Consider the following 15,940-nt stretch of genomic DNA (forward strand, 5'->3'; position numbering starts at 1 on the left):
GGCCAAGTTGCAGCTTCTCTGTGCAGTTATAAATTGCGTACTCTGTAAAACTGAGTTCTGGAAAAGTTTTGGTAGTTTAGGATCGTCTCAAAAATTTTCTTTTCAGCAGAATATTCTCGAAATCTCTGTTACAGGATTTTAAAAAAATAATATAAACCATCTTTTAATAAGATCTTCTTGATTTGTGTCTGTCTGTCTTACAACTTCAAACCCAGACTGAACGCAGAACTGATTTGTTGTGAGTCAGGTCGATTAACAGTATTTAGAAAGAGTCTAACGGAAGAATAGGCTTTATTGGCTTCCGCATTGGCAGTATTGAGCTTAAAACTTCGCTCAATTTGACGATGCCCTCGGCTGTGGATCTCAGGACGCACACGTAAAACAGTGCAAGAGCTTCTTTAAAGTTCAGCGATGTACAACAACACTACATCGCTACGGCATTTCGCAGTTAATAAGATGATCTTTACACCAAAAGAAAGATGTAATTTTATTTGTTTGTGAAGGATGCTGTTCAAAATATTTATCGTATTTCATACTATTATTGTTACTATTACTTTTATCACTTTGTATGATTTATTTCTATGAACACTTTATTTCTTATGTTCCAATCTGTTGTATGCTGTTGCTGTTTCTCTACTCCACCACAACATGTAAAACGAGTTTCTCATACAAGTAGGAATCTAAATTTATGAGAAAGAAGTTTGGCAACTGCAGTAGGTAGTAGTGATTTTTCCTTGTTATTTTCCAACCTTGGTGTTACTTCTTCCAATTAATCATCTTTTTTTTTACTTGAAAATTTCGATAGGTAGCAGGCGTGCAAATAAAAGAACTGGGTACCTAAGATCTAATTTTAAATTTTTGGCATGAAAGTAATTTAATTCTTTACTGTATGTTAGTCTCACTAAATGGAAAAGTAAATTTTATTTCTTACTTTGTTCTGTTCTTTGAAGTGGAATCAAAATAAATGGCTTAGTTATTTTATATTGTTGTATGCCACACTGCTAACACTGCATTATGGGTGTTCCCAAGAAACTCCACAATTATACCTTCTGTTGGAGCTGGAATCGTTTAAAACCAAATCATTACAGCTCAGGACTCAGACTGCCTTATATGATCTAACATATGACCCGAATAACTTTGAATTCCGAATTTCTCCATATTCTTGACACCCTGCAAATTTCCTGAGTTAAATTCCATTTTAAAGTCCCTGTGGATATCAGTACGTACCTAGTAGCATATACAGATCGATAAAAATAGGTGAAAAATAGATCCAAGTTTATTGACCTGGTGTGTTAGCAGAGGTAAGAATTATTATTTTAAATAGTTTTTACTTGAAATGATATTATTTTGATAATTTATGTTGTTTTCTTTACTCTATAAGCTTTACACTAATTGTGATATCTTGTTAATGAGTTAATGATAAGTGATTAATATTGGAAGCGAAGTGCCGTAAACAAACTTCAAACGGCTGTAATATATTCTTTTTTCTGAAGTTATAATATTAGATGTTATAATAATTTTAATATAGATTAAGAAGAAGAATTACTTGCGTCGAATTAATTAGATAAAAAGAAAATTAAATTTAAAATGTTATTTAAAGCAATGCTATTGGTAAATTATATGTATTTAAAGTTCTGCAATTAATTTATCAAAATGTAAAATTAAATGCTTTCGCCATAATTATTAATCGTTAAATTTATATTAGTAAGCAAGTAAAATTAAAATCTCAAAATATTAAATTCATACTGTTATGAATGTTTCAGGTGACTCTTAAGAACTGTTTTTTTTTTTAATCTATTTTAATTTTCTGAAACTTAAATATTTCACAATGAAATGCTCGGTTTAATACTAGTATCCGGTGCACACGGAATTTGGCTACTTTTGGGGACTTTATGATGAGCAGTAAAAACGGGACATATACGATGAGTAGTTAACGGGTCATTCAAAGAAAATATATAGTTAAACATAGTATATACTCGTATTATGTATATAGTGTATAGTATATATACATATAGACGTTCTTCGGATCATTTTTGGTGTTGGCAATAATTTTCGCGCCAAGGCTGCACCGTATACTAGGATTTTACCAAATGGGTTGATCTTTGGATTATGGTAACTTGGCGATTTTTTGGCGAAAAATTATTAAATTTTTTAAATTTTAAATTTCTAAAAGAAATTTGAAATGTCTTGATAGAGGCAGGCAACTCACGATGTCATAATTTTTTTACTGTAGAAACCAGATGTATAAATATCTATTCCTTGAGAGTTCAATATAATATAAAGAATAAATTTAAAAATTCATTATCAAATCCATGATAGTCCCCCCTTTATTTATCTTATAAAGTAACTAAGAATCGGTTTGACTGTCTGTATGCATTATGTATGCATGCACGCATGTTCCGCTTACTGTGTAAAAGTGGGTCATCTCGAACCACCAGTTTTCCAACATGCGTAGCACCAGCGGCCGAGCGGTAAAGTCGCTGAACACTGGTAGTTCGGTCCGAGGTTCGAATCCCGCGAACGGGCTGGCTGCATGGGCGTTTTCGTGGTTTTTCCCATGTGTAACGTGTATACGAGCCAGTTTCCCTTAGAAAGTCCTCCACGAAGGCAGGTATCTTAGGCAGATAGCCCTCGAGGCTTTGACATAATTACATACACATACATACATACACACCAACATGCGTAGTTCTCCACACGAACATGTTAATCTCGAAAATTTTCAGTTTCGCGGGGGGGGGGCGTTATTATTATTTTTTATTTATTTCTTGTTTTGTGCGAAATTCATGAAATTTTGATTAGCAAATTCATAGGTTTAAAAGCAATGTATTGCCACTCGGCAAAGTTGCTTCAAGTTTAATCAGAAGTTAACACCTTACGTTAAGCTCATCTTACGACTCGGCAATTTAAAAATGTGTTACCTCTATCCGAAATTAAATATATTTATCTTCCATGCTTCAGTGTATTGCCATTTGGGAAAGCGTATGATATTTAATTTTTCTTTCAGTTTTTTCAGTAATAGTAGTAATTTTCAGTCAGTAATTTTCCATCGAAACTAGTCCTGTGAAAGTTTGAAAATATAACGCTGATTTTTGTTGTTTGACTTCTGAATTAGTAATTAATAGCTATTTAATTAATGTTTATAAATTGTTATTTAATCAACATGTTATTAAATAATTAATTATAGTTTAATTGATAATTATTAGATAGTTAATTGTATTTCTTGAAATAATTAAGTTTGAAGTAATTAAATAATTAAAATTAAATAAAATGTGAAGAGATAAATTGAAATTTAATAAGCGATTTTTAATATACTTTTATTGTTAAAATAAAATTTTCGAGATAAAATTTCTACTGAAATCCTTATTCAGTTACATCAAAGAAGTACCGCAGCCTTCTTATTAGGGCTCCGGTGCGTTCCGGCTAGAATTATGATTTATTACAAAAACTAAGATGCACTGGCCCAGTTTAAGCTCTGATCATAGGAGGGGAAGTTCTTTTATCATCACAAAAATTAAATATACTATAGTATAGCTGATGAAAATTCCAGGGCGAAACAGAATAAGGATATGAGTGGGTGGAAACAAAAAATGAGGGGAAGTTTGGTGAGAAAGAACATTCTCTTTGACCGCTGCTCTGTGCTGATATAATTATAGCCATCAAACAGATGTGTGTCAGGGGTAAAATGAGTCCTAAATCTGACTCCTAAGGATGAATGTAAAGTTGCTGGTTACGCTTGCCCCCATTAGTGGATATAGTGGGAAAGACGAAGTGGGAAAGAATGTATAGGTCGTGCTTTAGCAGTTTATCTCAGTATTTCACTCTTGTTGTACTCGCTGTCACTTAACGCACATAAAAGAACACAATTTTTTATCATGCGAAGATAACTAACTGTAAGCATCGATAACAATACACTAGATACGATGGCATGGCGAGAAATTTACGCGTTCCTAAACAAATTCCCCCAAATTTATAAAGAGAAAGGTTTTCGCATGTGAGTGAGGAGACTTTACTTGAACGTCTCATGTTCTCATGAGTTCTTATTTCTAGGGAAATTATTATTATTGTTATTGTTAAACTAAAACTGTTAAACTAAACTTACTGTTAAACTAAAACGTTAGGAATTCTAAAATTTTTCCCCTTTAAATTTTGGTTCAGTTTTATAAAAAGAAGTACCGAAGCTCATCCTATTTAGGGCTCCGGCGCAATTAAAGCACTGCCTGTGGACTTTTGGGTCCCTATGCGATGACGGCATTCTTCGTATACCCTTATTTACGCCACTGCAAATAATTAAGCAGGGGTTAATTTTCCATAATCGGGTGAACGCGAGACTTGGTGAGAGTTTTCAATTTGGGGCGATTTTGATTTGGTTGTGGTTTCCGGCCATATGTTTTCCTGTGGCAATGTTGGATTTCAGATGGCGTGAAATTTATAATTTATGAATGTTTTCATTTAATTTGATTTAGTTAATGTTTTCCGGGTCAGTTAATTATTTTTTATAGTTTTGTTTCTAGCATTTGGCAATCCAAAGATGTGGAATGTTTAAAGTTTTGAACGAAAGTTGTTTAGTGTGTTGATTTCCAAGACGATAGTAACTTGTATATTTTAATGAGTTTATGATGCATCCGTTGTTAGTAAATTTGAACACATTTTCTTGATGTTACACAATTTATTATTTTACTATTCATTATACTATTTTATAATGAATTACATAGATAGGACTATGTTTTTACTTGCGAAGCTGATGGACTTTGTTTTATATATATAGCATTTTATCATCTCATTTTACAATTCTGTTTACATAAAATAACAGCGTTTCACTACTGCAAAACTTAAAAGTTTCTGTTTACGTTTAAAAATCATATCGTAGTGCTCTCATTGCCGCCCCCCCCCCAAAAAAAATCGCCAAATTTTGAAGACAAAATAATTTGGCGTCAACTTACCCCGCTTATGGAAGATTAGCCAAAATAGCAAATTTAATCACTTAAAACTATATATTGGTTGTGTTAGTGTCAAACTACTCTTGTAAAAATATTTGAAAAGCTATTCTTGTTTATACTTGATGTACCTTCTTTACTATGGAACTGCAATATCAAATTTGCTTTAAAGCATTAGCTTATTTTTACTTTCTTTCTTCTGTGCAAGTATATATATATATATATATATATATATATATCTTTCACAGTTCTCTTTCTGTCAATAAACATTTTCAGGTGACTATAAACAAAGATTCCGCCAAAATTGTTATAAAATCTTTCGCAGTTTAGCTTTCGTTGAAGGGCATTTTTAAATGAACTTCAAGGATTCTATCAAAATTGTTTGTCATTTGTCTGAATAGGTGGCAGCACCAGACAGTCTAGTGCAGCTGACCGTGAGATTTTTAAGGACTTTTAAGATTTTTAAGGATCTGGTATTTCCAATGCAAAGCAGAAGTGACCAATACATATCAAAAGTGTAAAACATGCAAAACAAACGTGGATGCGGAGCATGAAAAAGAAAGAAAAGAAATGTGTGGTCACAAGAGATCAGCCCTGCATGAGTAATGTCTTTCCTAAGCAAGGCTTAATTTCTGAAGTTAGAAGTGCCGGAGCCCTATGAAAGGCCGTTAGGAAAGACGAATAACAACAAAGAAATAAGAAAATAAAATTAATTTAAATTACGTCGAAAGAGCCGTTTTCTTAACGTCCCTGTTGTTCGCTTGATAATTAATTGTTCGCTTTGTGCGTTACCTTTGTTTATTAAATATCACGTTCTACGTACTCAACCCATAAAATTCAATTTTAATAGCAATATTGCAAAATGATTTTTAAATTAGCATATCTTTAGAATTTCCGATACAGGGTCTCGCGCGCTGGAGATATTTTTTTTTTTTTTTTTTTTTTTTTTTTTTTTTTTTTTTTTCCCGTACAGTGTTGCCATTGTTCGCTTTGAAATCGTTGAGTTTGTTAATCAAAATTCCTTGGAAGTGTTACAAAATATGAAATCGATAATAAAACAAATTTCAAATTCAAATTAGGGCTCCCACATGTTTATAGTCTATGGAAGATTACGTTATTCAAATTTTGATGGCTCTAGGTACCGTTGTTTTATCACAGTGCGAGAAACATACATACGTTCATCCAGATTCGTCATTATTTAATTTCTTTTAATATAATACAGGGCGATCATGTTTGGTGGCAACAATCTGAAAAGTGAAAAAACGCTTATCGTGAATCGACGCAAAATGCCAAAACAAAATTAATAGTCCTGCTGGGCAAATTGTCCCTTTGGACTAATAAAATAGTAAAATAATTAAAAATTTAAGTTTTTAAAATACATAGTAATTATACGAGTACTTCAGTCAAGTGCAAAGAGATAAAACATTTATTAAAATCATGCTATAAACCCTCTTCCTTAGGGCTTCAGTGCGGCCACGCTAAAATTGTGATTTATCTTAAGAATTAAGAAGTATCGGAACCGGGATCGGGCACAATTTAAGCTCTGTTTCTGGGACTAATCTAGAATTGTCTTCCTGACATGAAGAGTAATAAGGTTTGATTTTGTTTGCTTTTGTAAACTTAGCTAAAAAAAAATTGAAAAATATGATGTTCTTGTATTTATTGTTACTAATTTTTCAAGTCTTCTTGGGAAGAAAATATGGTATTCATTGTTTCTCTACCTATAAATTCTCATAGGCAACCAACATGTGTTTTCTTAAACATTAAATCTATTACTAAAACATTAAATCTATTACTAAATTCGGAATAGCAGAATACGCCAGAGTGGTACACAAAGCACTAAAGAGCATTTCCGAGAATTGTTAAAAATCTCCTTGAAGTATTAAAAATAAGACATACAATGGAGACAGAAGTTAGTATTCGAAAAGCGCTGCCGTCAAGGATTGGCACTTTACACCCATCACTATTTTTTTTTCTCCTAAAACTGATATACTGAGCTTCGTTCTTCTGCACTTAAATTGTTAATTTCTCACGTGCTCCTGTTGGTTGTGCATTAGCACTGAAGGCGTAATGAGTAAGTTTCCTCAAACACAGTTTTCTTTAAAGAATCATAACTCAAAAAATTAACTACGAAATCTTTATTTAATAAAATAGGATAATTTTGCTTAACTTAAGCATAACAAAAAGTAATAATCTTCACAGACATTAAAACACTGAATTATCGAAAAGAAGATAACTTACACAGAATCATCATCAGTCCTATATATCATCAAGCTTGCCTATTTTAGGCAATAAAAAAAAAAAAGAAACAGCAACAGGAACATACTTTGGACACCGTACCTGAACACTACACGTAGCTAAGGTGAAAGTCAAATATAGTGCATTGCTCGCGAACTTTACTTTCTCTCGCCAATATACACTGGTGTGCAAAAATTAAGGACGAAGTCGAAAAAATAGCATATCAGCTGAACGAAGAGGCAGAGCGGACAGAAAGACCAATCAGGAGATTAAGTAAGGTGATGTACGGTAGCACATGCGCAGATATGCAGGTAGACGTAATGGGGGAGTGTCTGAGTAGTATAAAGCATGTTTTCGGTGTAAGATCAGTATTTCTGGCAAAGAGATTGCACGCCGTATAGCAGTTAAAATCACACAGTTGCTGCCTCAGCGAGAAATGGCGAATAATCAATCTGTTAGACGACATCTGGATGCTTTTACCCGAGGTCGAATCATTGGGAAGTTGGAGGAAGGCCGCAGTGTGACAAGTGTGGCTGCAGAGTTCGGAATTGCTCACCGCATCGTTTCACGACTTTGGAGACAATTTCAAACTACAGGCTATCCGGGGGTTTAGTAGTCGTCGTCCACGAGGAACCACACCCGCAGATGACCGGTATATTGCCTTACAGGCCAGAGGAAACAGGCGGCAGACAGCGGGAGAAATCGCTAGACACACGACACAGGCGATTGGACGCCCGATATCGCGTTTTACCGTGGCCAGAAGACCGCACGGTGGTGGTCTGTTTGCACGACGCCCTGTACGGTGTGTACCTCTAACCCCTGCCCATCGGAGAAGGCGTTCTCTGTGGTGCCGGGAACACCGGAATTGGAGAGACAATGAATGGGGACGAGTACTCTTTACAGATGAGAGCAGATTCAGTGTGAGTAGCGATTTTCATCGCATACTCATCTGGAGAGAGCGGGGAAGCCGCAATCATCCCTCGAACATCATTGAAACGGACAGGTATGGAGGTGGCGGTGTTATCGTCTCGGAGGCATCATGCTTGGTAGTCGTACAGACCTTCACATCTTCGACGCAGGTTCAGTCAACGGGACCCGTTATTGTAACGAGATTCTTCTTCCATATGTGCGTCTTTTTAGAGGCGCTATGGGTCCGCAGTTCCTTTTCATGGACGACAATGCACCATGTCATCGCACAGTAGCTGTCGAACAGCTCTTAGAGAGTGAGGATATTGAACGTATGGATTGGCCGGCACGATCGCCGGATCTCAGTTCCATCGAGCATGTATGGGATTTTCTAGGCAGACGCTTGGCAGCTCGTACCTTACCACCAGTAAGGATTCCGGAGCTTCGATTGGCGCTGCAAGACGAATGGGCAGCAATGCCTCAACAACTCATTGACACCCTCATTCTCAGCATGGGCAGACGCTGTGAAACCTGCCTAGCAGTCAAGGGAGATCATATCCCCTATTAAAGACCGGGTAATTCTTGCTGGACACCCATCACAGGGATGTTTCGGCCTTCAGTCGCATTGCGCTCCATGCTACTTTTCAATAAAGCTTCTTTTTATCCCTCTGATTTCTCTTTTAGTAAGTGTTGCTTACATTACTCATGTCCTTACGTATTGGGGATCTTACGGTATTAAATGTGTTGATTTGGAAAGCTTTTGCACAAAGTTATATTGAAAAAACCGTCTCGTCCTTAATTTTTGCACACCAGTGTATATCTTGGCGCACGTTCGTTTCGTATGCCTTTCGAGTTTCATTATGCAAAATACCTAAATTTATGCTAACATTGCCCCTGTTTTGCTAATGAAACTCATACTAATTGCAATTCATTCCTGCAAAACTGAAATTTAGCTTTAGGAATTGGTTTAGTCATAATATCAGCAACCATTTGCTCTGTCGAAAGATAAGCAACTTTTACTATTCCTTTGCTATTCAAGTCGCGTATATGCTGAACTTTTGTATTAATATGTTTTGTCCGCGAACTGAGTTTTTCAGATTCTACAAGTCTTATAGTAGACTGATTATCTTCAAATACCTTTATCGGTAGAGTTTGGGGTAGATTGAAATCTTCTGTTAATTTTAATAGCCATAATAGTTTTTGCGTAGCTTGCGATAGTGCAAACATATTCAGCTTCTGCTGAGGATAAAGAAACACAAGTTTGTTTTCTTGAAAACCACGAAATACAGTTTTTTCCTAATAAAATAACACTTCCTGATGTAGATTTTCTATCTTCAATACCTTGTCCACAATCAGCATCTGAATAAACTGTAATATTAGGTTCTTCACTCGACGAAATTTGTAAGGATATATTCTTTGTCGTATTTAAGTAGCTAATGATTCTTTTAACAGCATTCCAGTCCTTTTGACGTGTATTATTCCACCTTCTACTGAGTATGTGAGTTGAAGCTGTGATATCTGGTCTTGTGATAGACGATATATACAAAAGACTTCCAATAGCTTGGCGAAATTTATCATTTGAAGTTCTTCCTTGTTTAGATTATACAGTGGGTACAAAAAGTATTTGCACACATAACATTTTTGTTCACAATTTATAAGAAAATGCATTAAGAAACACAAAAATTGGCATTTAAAAAATAGAATAAGCTTATTCATTTAAATTAATTACAAAAAATACAATAATATTAATAATAAACATTTTTTGCAACAATATTAAAATAGCTTATGTCAAAAATGTATTTGCACACTCAACTCAGCATTTTTATGCTATTATTTGACAGTCATCCCGCAGTAAATAACATACGTAAGACGACTATAAAAGGAGGTGTTGTCGAAACGTTATCAGTTGATTGTCGATTTCAAATTGTAATGGCACCTAAGAAATCTGAACTGCCGATTTCGAAAAAATTGTTTCTCTACGTGCAAATGGCCTAAATTATTGAGAAATAGGTAAAAAAGTAAATGTTTGCTTTTCTATTGTTCGGTATATTATAAAACGTCATAAAGAAAGAGGATCTACATCAAATAACTTGCGCTCTGGACGCCCAAAGAAACTTTCACTGCGAATAAAGCGAAAAATCATAAGAGAAGCATCGAAAAGTTCATTTGTTAGTGCAATTACTTTAGTCAATGATGTCGCTTCAACATCTGGAATTCAAATCTGTGCCCAAAGTGTTCGAAATGTCCTGCACGATGCACACATTTATGGGAGATCTCCAAGGAAAAAACCTCTCATAACTGAACGAAATAGACTGAAGAGACTTGAATTCGGTAAGGAATATATAAATATGCCAATTGATTTCTGGAAAAATGTCATATTCTCCGACGAGATTAAGTTCAATATCTTTAAATCAGATGGCAGGAAATTAGTTTGGAGAAAACCTTGTACTGCTTTTCATACCAAAAATGTGTTACCTACAGTTAAATATGGAGGAGGTTCTGTTATGATTTGGGGGTGCATGGCTAGCAAAGGAGTTGGTAATTTGTGTTTCATTGATGGGAATATGACAGCTCGAACCTATATTGATGTGTTGCGAGATAACTTGCCACAAAGTGCAATAAAATTGGGTATCAGTAATTCGTACTATTTTCAGCAAGACAACGATCCCAAGCACACTGCCGGTATAACACGTATGTGGTTGCTTTATAATGTACCCAGAAAACTTGCCACTCCACCACAATCACCAGACTTAAATCCTTTGGAAAATTTGTGGAATTCTTTGGATTTAAAAATAAGAAAAAAGAAGATTTCAAGCAAATCTGCCCTTAAACAAGCCCTTATTGAAGAATGGTCGAATACTGATTGCATCAAACTGCATCCAAATTCAGGAATATTGGATTAATTCAGCTTTACGGGTTGTCTGTAACAGAAGTTCCCCTACTCCAACCTCAAGTTTAAAATGTTCAGCAGAAAATTATGAAATGTAAGAGAATCTCTATGAAGGGATGAAAAAGAAACAATCTGGAAAAATTAGCTTCGAAACGCTGCCGCTAAAGCCCTCATTTCTACTTTGCTCAAAACTGATATTGAATCAGTGTTGATTTGAATAATCAAGGTAAAGCATATTTTATCTGATGGCCTCTATTATCAACTATCATCTGAGGTCATAAATAGCGTGCTCAGCATTCGATCCTGTAATACGTACCTTGAAATATTGCACACGAGATGGGACATACGTTCTTTCAGTTTCGGCAGAGATGCTACATTGTAATGGAAAACTATTCTTCTCAAAGAGCCTACAGGTAAACAACACATGGATTCAGGTGTGGTGATTGAGGTGGCCAAATTATGGCCGCCGAAAACATCGCGGACGAAAACGCAAGGCGAAAACGTCATGGCACAAAACATTGTTGGAGAAAATAAAGCAAAGAGAAAACATCGTGGTTCAAAATATTGTCATTGAAAATAAAGCGGTTCAAAAACTTCGCAGTTTAAAAACATCATCGTCGAAATATCGTGGCAAGAAATGAAGTACCTACAAATCATCGCATGACGATAATATCGCAGACATGCGTTTATAATTCAGTCTTTAATAATTGTGAAAGGATACTCGCATAATGATTTGTGAGCGCAAGATGGAAAGAAGGAAAATTTTTACTTCCATATTTTAATTAATAAATATTTGCTGAAAATGTAAAATGAAAACATAAGCACAGAAAATTAATGCAACTTATAAGTACTTAATATAATTTTAAACTGACATAATTCACTAAAAAAGTCTAATAAATTATTTTAATAAAGTTTTACTGGTGATTTTTCCTAAAAAGTATAATCTAAAAAAGATTAGAAAAAGGAAGATAAGTAACTGCATACCCTTATCTACAAAAAAATTGCTAAGTTAATTATGAGATTATTTTCCATATTCTAGGATGTATTACAGGATGCCTAGGCTGACACCTTACTCCATACCGAACATAGTTGAAAGTTTCGAAATATTTTAGAAAGTAACTTATTTGAGATAAAGTATTTTTTTTAATTTAAATTTTGAAAAGATTCACGCACTATAAATTCAAACAGCAAAGCTATCTAACGGAATCTATGTTATCAAGGTAATTTTGAATCAATAGGACTCGAGTGGTGAACAAGTACATACAATACGCACAAGATATAAATATAAATATGCATAAATAAAAACCAAAGAATACCGAATAACATGACAAAGTAAATATAAAAATCAGACTTCCATGATTACATTTGGATTGAGAATGGACATTAGCCTTTTTTTATTAGTATCGCTCTTATAATCGTAATTATAAATTCTGAGTTCAGAGTTACGAATGTGAAACTCTCCGGCCAGGTGGTAGTAAAATTATGCCTAGTTCCGCATGAATTGTATTGTTTCTTATATAGTACGGTGAGTTTGTAATTTGCCGCAGAACAACATTCTGGGTAGTTTGAAGTTTTATACGTAGTATTTTACATGAATATGCGCAGACTGGACAAGAGTAACAGAGCATAGGACCCAGAATGGATTTATAAATGAGTAACTTATTATCTATAGGAAGACCGCTGTTTCGGGCAATTAAGGGGTTGAGTTTAGCTTTACGAACCCGAAACTTCTGAATTGATAAAGTGTATATGTGGGTACCATGTGAGAGAACTTGTGAGGATCACCCCAAGATAAGTGACTTGCTTAGACCAGGGCAATGAGGTTCCATAAAACTGCAGGTTTTGTTCAACTTTTCTCTTCTTACTGAAGACTATAGCAATTGTTTTTTCAATGTTGATCTGAATTTTCCATTTCAGTAGCCAAGTCTCTAGTAAATGTATGTGATTTTGAAGGTGTTGTATAACTGGGCTAAGAAATGCATTTTGAGCAAGGATCGTTGTGTGTTCAGCATACAATGCTAGTGTAGTGTTGGTTGTGGTGGGTATATCGTTCAAATAAATATTGAGAGGTTTATGCTCTAATGGTGACCCCTGGGGGACGCCAGTTAAAACCAAACGTTTAGTCGAGTAAGTGTTAGGGGTAAATTCAAGTGCAACGCTTTGGCAATTTGCAAAGTTTGGCTAGCAAGAGGCGTTCCTACTATCGTCTCGTAAATCGAATTCAGGTGCAACGCTTTACCGGTCTGGCAACTGATGACATCAAAGCGGAGTTTATGGATGGAGCTAGTTTGCTTTCATTTCAGGAGAGTTTGTCCGATGAACTACATCAATCATCAAATGAGACTGCGTTTCGATGTAAACAAAAATCATCGGTTCCCATGATTCCTTTGAGCTTATGGCTAAGTGTTTACTGTGCTGTAGTGTGGTGTAGAGAAGTGTTCCAGTCTTGAAAACGAAAGAAAGATACAGAGATGTAATGTAATGTGTACAACTTTATTTTCTTTATCTTATAAAAATTCCCTCCAAAGTAATCTGAAGCAACAGGTATGTGTAAAGTATATCTTACTGTTCAAAATTTTAATAACTGTATTTTCTCAAAAACTTACACTTTAGTTAAATTCTCAAAAATTTAAACTTTTTTTAAATACAACAATTTTTCCCCATTTTCGAATTATAGCATTAGTTTAATTCTTCTAATGGTAAGTTTAATTTAAAATTAATTTTTTTTATATTTTTCTAGTTCAATGCAGATACATAATTCTGAAGTGACAGTAGGCATATTTACCATATAAAAATTTACTAGTTCTTGAATTATATAATAATTAATAAGCCCATCTGCGGCCAAGCAGATAAGCGTGCTGAATACCGCCATCCCAGTGTCTCTTTAAAGCTACCTGAAAAAGCTGGCTGCATGAGTGTTTCATTATTTTTCCCATGTGTAACTTGAATACCAAGTCTTCCTTAGAATGTCTTCCATGCAGGCATTCCTTCCCTTAGATAGACATTCATTATGTGATGAAACAGTTAACAGCAATTTTAAGATTTATATTGTCCATGATTGGGAAAATATAAAAATGAAATAAAAAGTATTTCAATGTAATACAATTAAATGAAAATTATATGAAACCCTGAATTGTAGTGAGTGATAATTCTAATGTGATATTAATCTAATATATACATCCAGTGTAAAGGTTAATTTATAAATTACGCTTTGTGTTTTGCTCATTATATTGTGATTTGCAGTACACTATCTGCTTCTTAAGTTAGGACCCATTCTCGCTTGATATCAGTTTGTTCAGAACTATTTCATAAATTTTCAAAAAACAATTTTTGGTTATTAAAAGCTGCAGGTGCAGGAACAAAAGCTAAATTTTTTTACTGTAACTGTGTCATGCTTCTCCAACTGACAACGAAAGTCGTCTTTTAATAAGATTTCTTTCATTGCATATATTAATTATATCTTTTGCTATTCTGGTTACCATCTTTCACTATGCATTCTTCAATATTTTGTTTGGTACTTAAGCATTAACACAACCACCTTGGCCCAAATTGGTCGTCTTTACAAATGAAAAGATAAAAATTACTTATCAGGACAGGTATGTTACTTTTGCGGCTTGCTTTTAACATACTCAAATTATCAATATTTAGCCATGTCGGCAAAACATTAACAATATATAAAAGGGAAAAATATTTAACAAATTTTAAAGTACTAATTTTAATTATTAAATAAAAATTATATGATAGTTTAAAAAATAAAACATCTTTCACAAATTTTTTGTCTATTGTTTTAGCGCTGTTCTTCTCTACTTGTGCAAAATAATCTGTTTTCGCTTTTAAAAAAATCAGAGAACTTGACATTGCATAAACATGACATAAACAGACATAAACTTGACATTGCACACCGTCTATCTACAAAATTTTCATCTCATCTTTGTTTCCATTAGGGATTTTTGTACTAAAATATTTTAACATAGTTTCTTCCTTTTATGGTAAGTTCCACAAGCAGTATTTTAAAACTGAGTTTAATGTAAAAAGTAATGATTCACATCTAGAAACCATTGGAACTTGGAATACAACAAAGAACACGTACGAAAATGATGACATTGCTTGATGAAGAGTTTTGATGCGTATGATTGCCAGAGTTTAGCACATTTTGAAAATTTGGTATTTTTTACTAAATTGGTTGCAATAACACGCAAATACCTTTTATTATTATAATTGCTTCATTGTATATTTTTTCCCTTTCCCTAGAGTGCAGCACAATACCACAAGTTTTCCAGCCAATTACGGTATGCATTTCAAGTTTTTATACATTTATATAAATTTTAAGAAAGTAAAATATTGACAAAAACTGCATTAAAATTTTCAACTCTTGTTTTGTTTTGTAATAAAAATTTTCTAACACTATGTATAATTCATTTTTTTATGTAAATATTTTTAAGTATTTGTAGGATAAGGGCAAATTATACTTATTCATTCTCTCCTTGATATAATACATGTAGCTCTTTACCTGAAATCAATGCTTGTCAGATTATTGTGTATAAATTAGAAGTATGCATGTTTCTCTTAAATCTTAAATTATGTTTCAGGAAGTATCTTTAATGAATCGTATAGAAAATAGTGGATGAGGTGCTAGGCGTACAGAAACAGGGTACATAATAAACATGTAAAGTATCTCATAGTATATAATCTCCTAACTTTGATTATGCAATATGCTCTGTATATTATCAAAGCATGTATATTTCAATCAAGATTGTTGAGTAAATTGTTCTTATTTTATGCTAATTTATTTTTTTTTAACTTTAGAAAATTCCACGCCTGTGCCATGAGGAGATCCGCAATGGTATTTAGGAACGACAAGTTTCTATGTATTACATAAAATCTAGTGTTTTCTGGATCCTTCTTTTCCTCCCTACAGAAAAACTTTAATGGTATAAATTAATTGTAACAGATGTAAATAAAGATGTCTCAT

The 15,940-nt window shown here is 33.9% G+C and overlaps 1 long non-coding RNA gene across 1 annotated transcript; it reads left to right on the forward strand.

The window, feature by feature from the left end:
- Positions 1–788: 788 nt before the first annotated feature.
- Positions 789–15,634, forward strand: LOC146993478 (uncharacterized). The gene is made up of 3 exons (XR_015038772.1): positions 789–1,301; positions 15,220–15,257; positions 15,558–15,634. It is a non-coding gene; the product is annotated as an uncharacterized LOC146993478 (long non-coding RNA).
- Positions 15,635–15,940: the final 306 nt, after the last annotated feature.

This window comes from Stegodyphus dumicola, chromosome X1, assembly GCF_044657685.1.
Source record: "Stegodyphus dumicola isolate Sdum_Otavi_A_Nest chromosome X1, ASM4465768v1".
Taxonomy (NCBI): Eukaryota; Metazoa; Arthropoda; class Arachnida; order Araneae; family Eresidae; genus Stegodyphus; species Stegodyphus dumicola.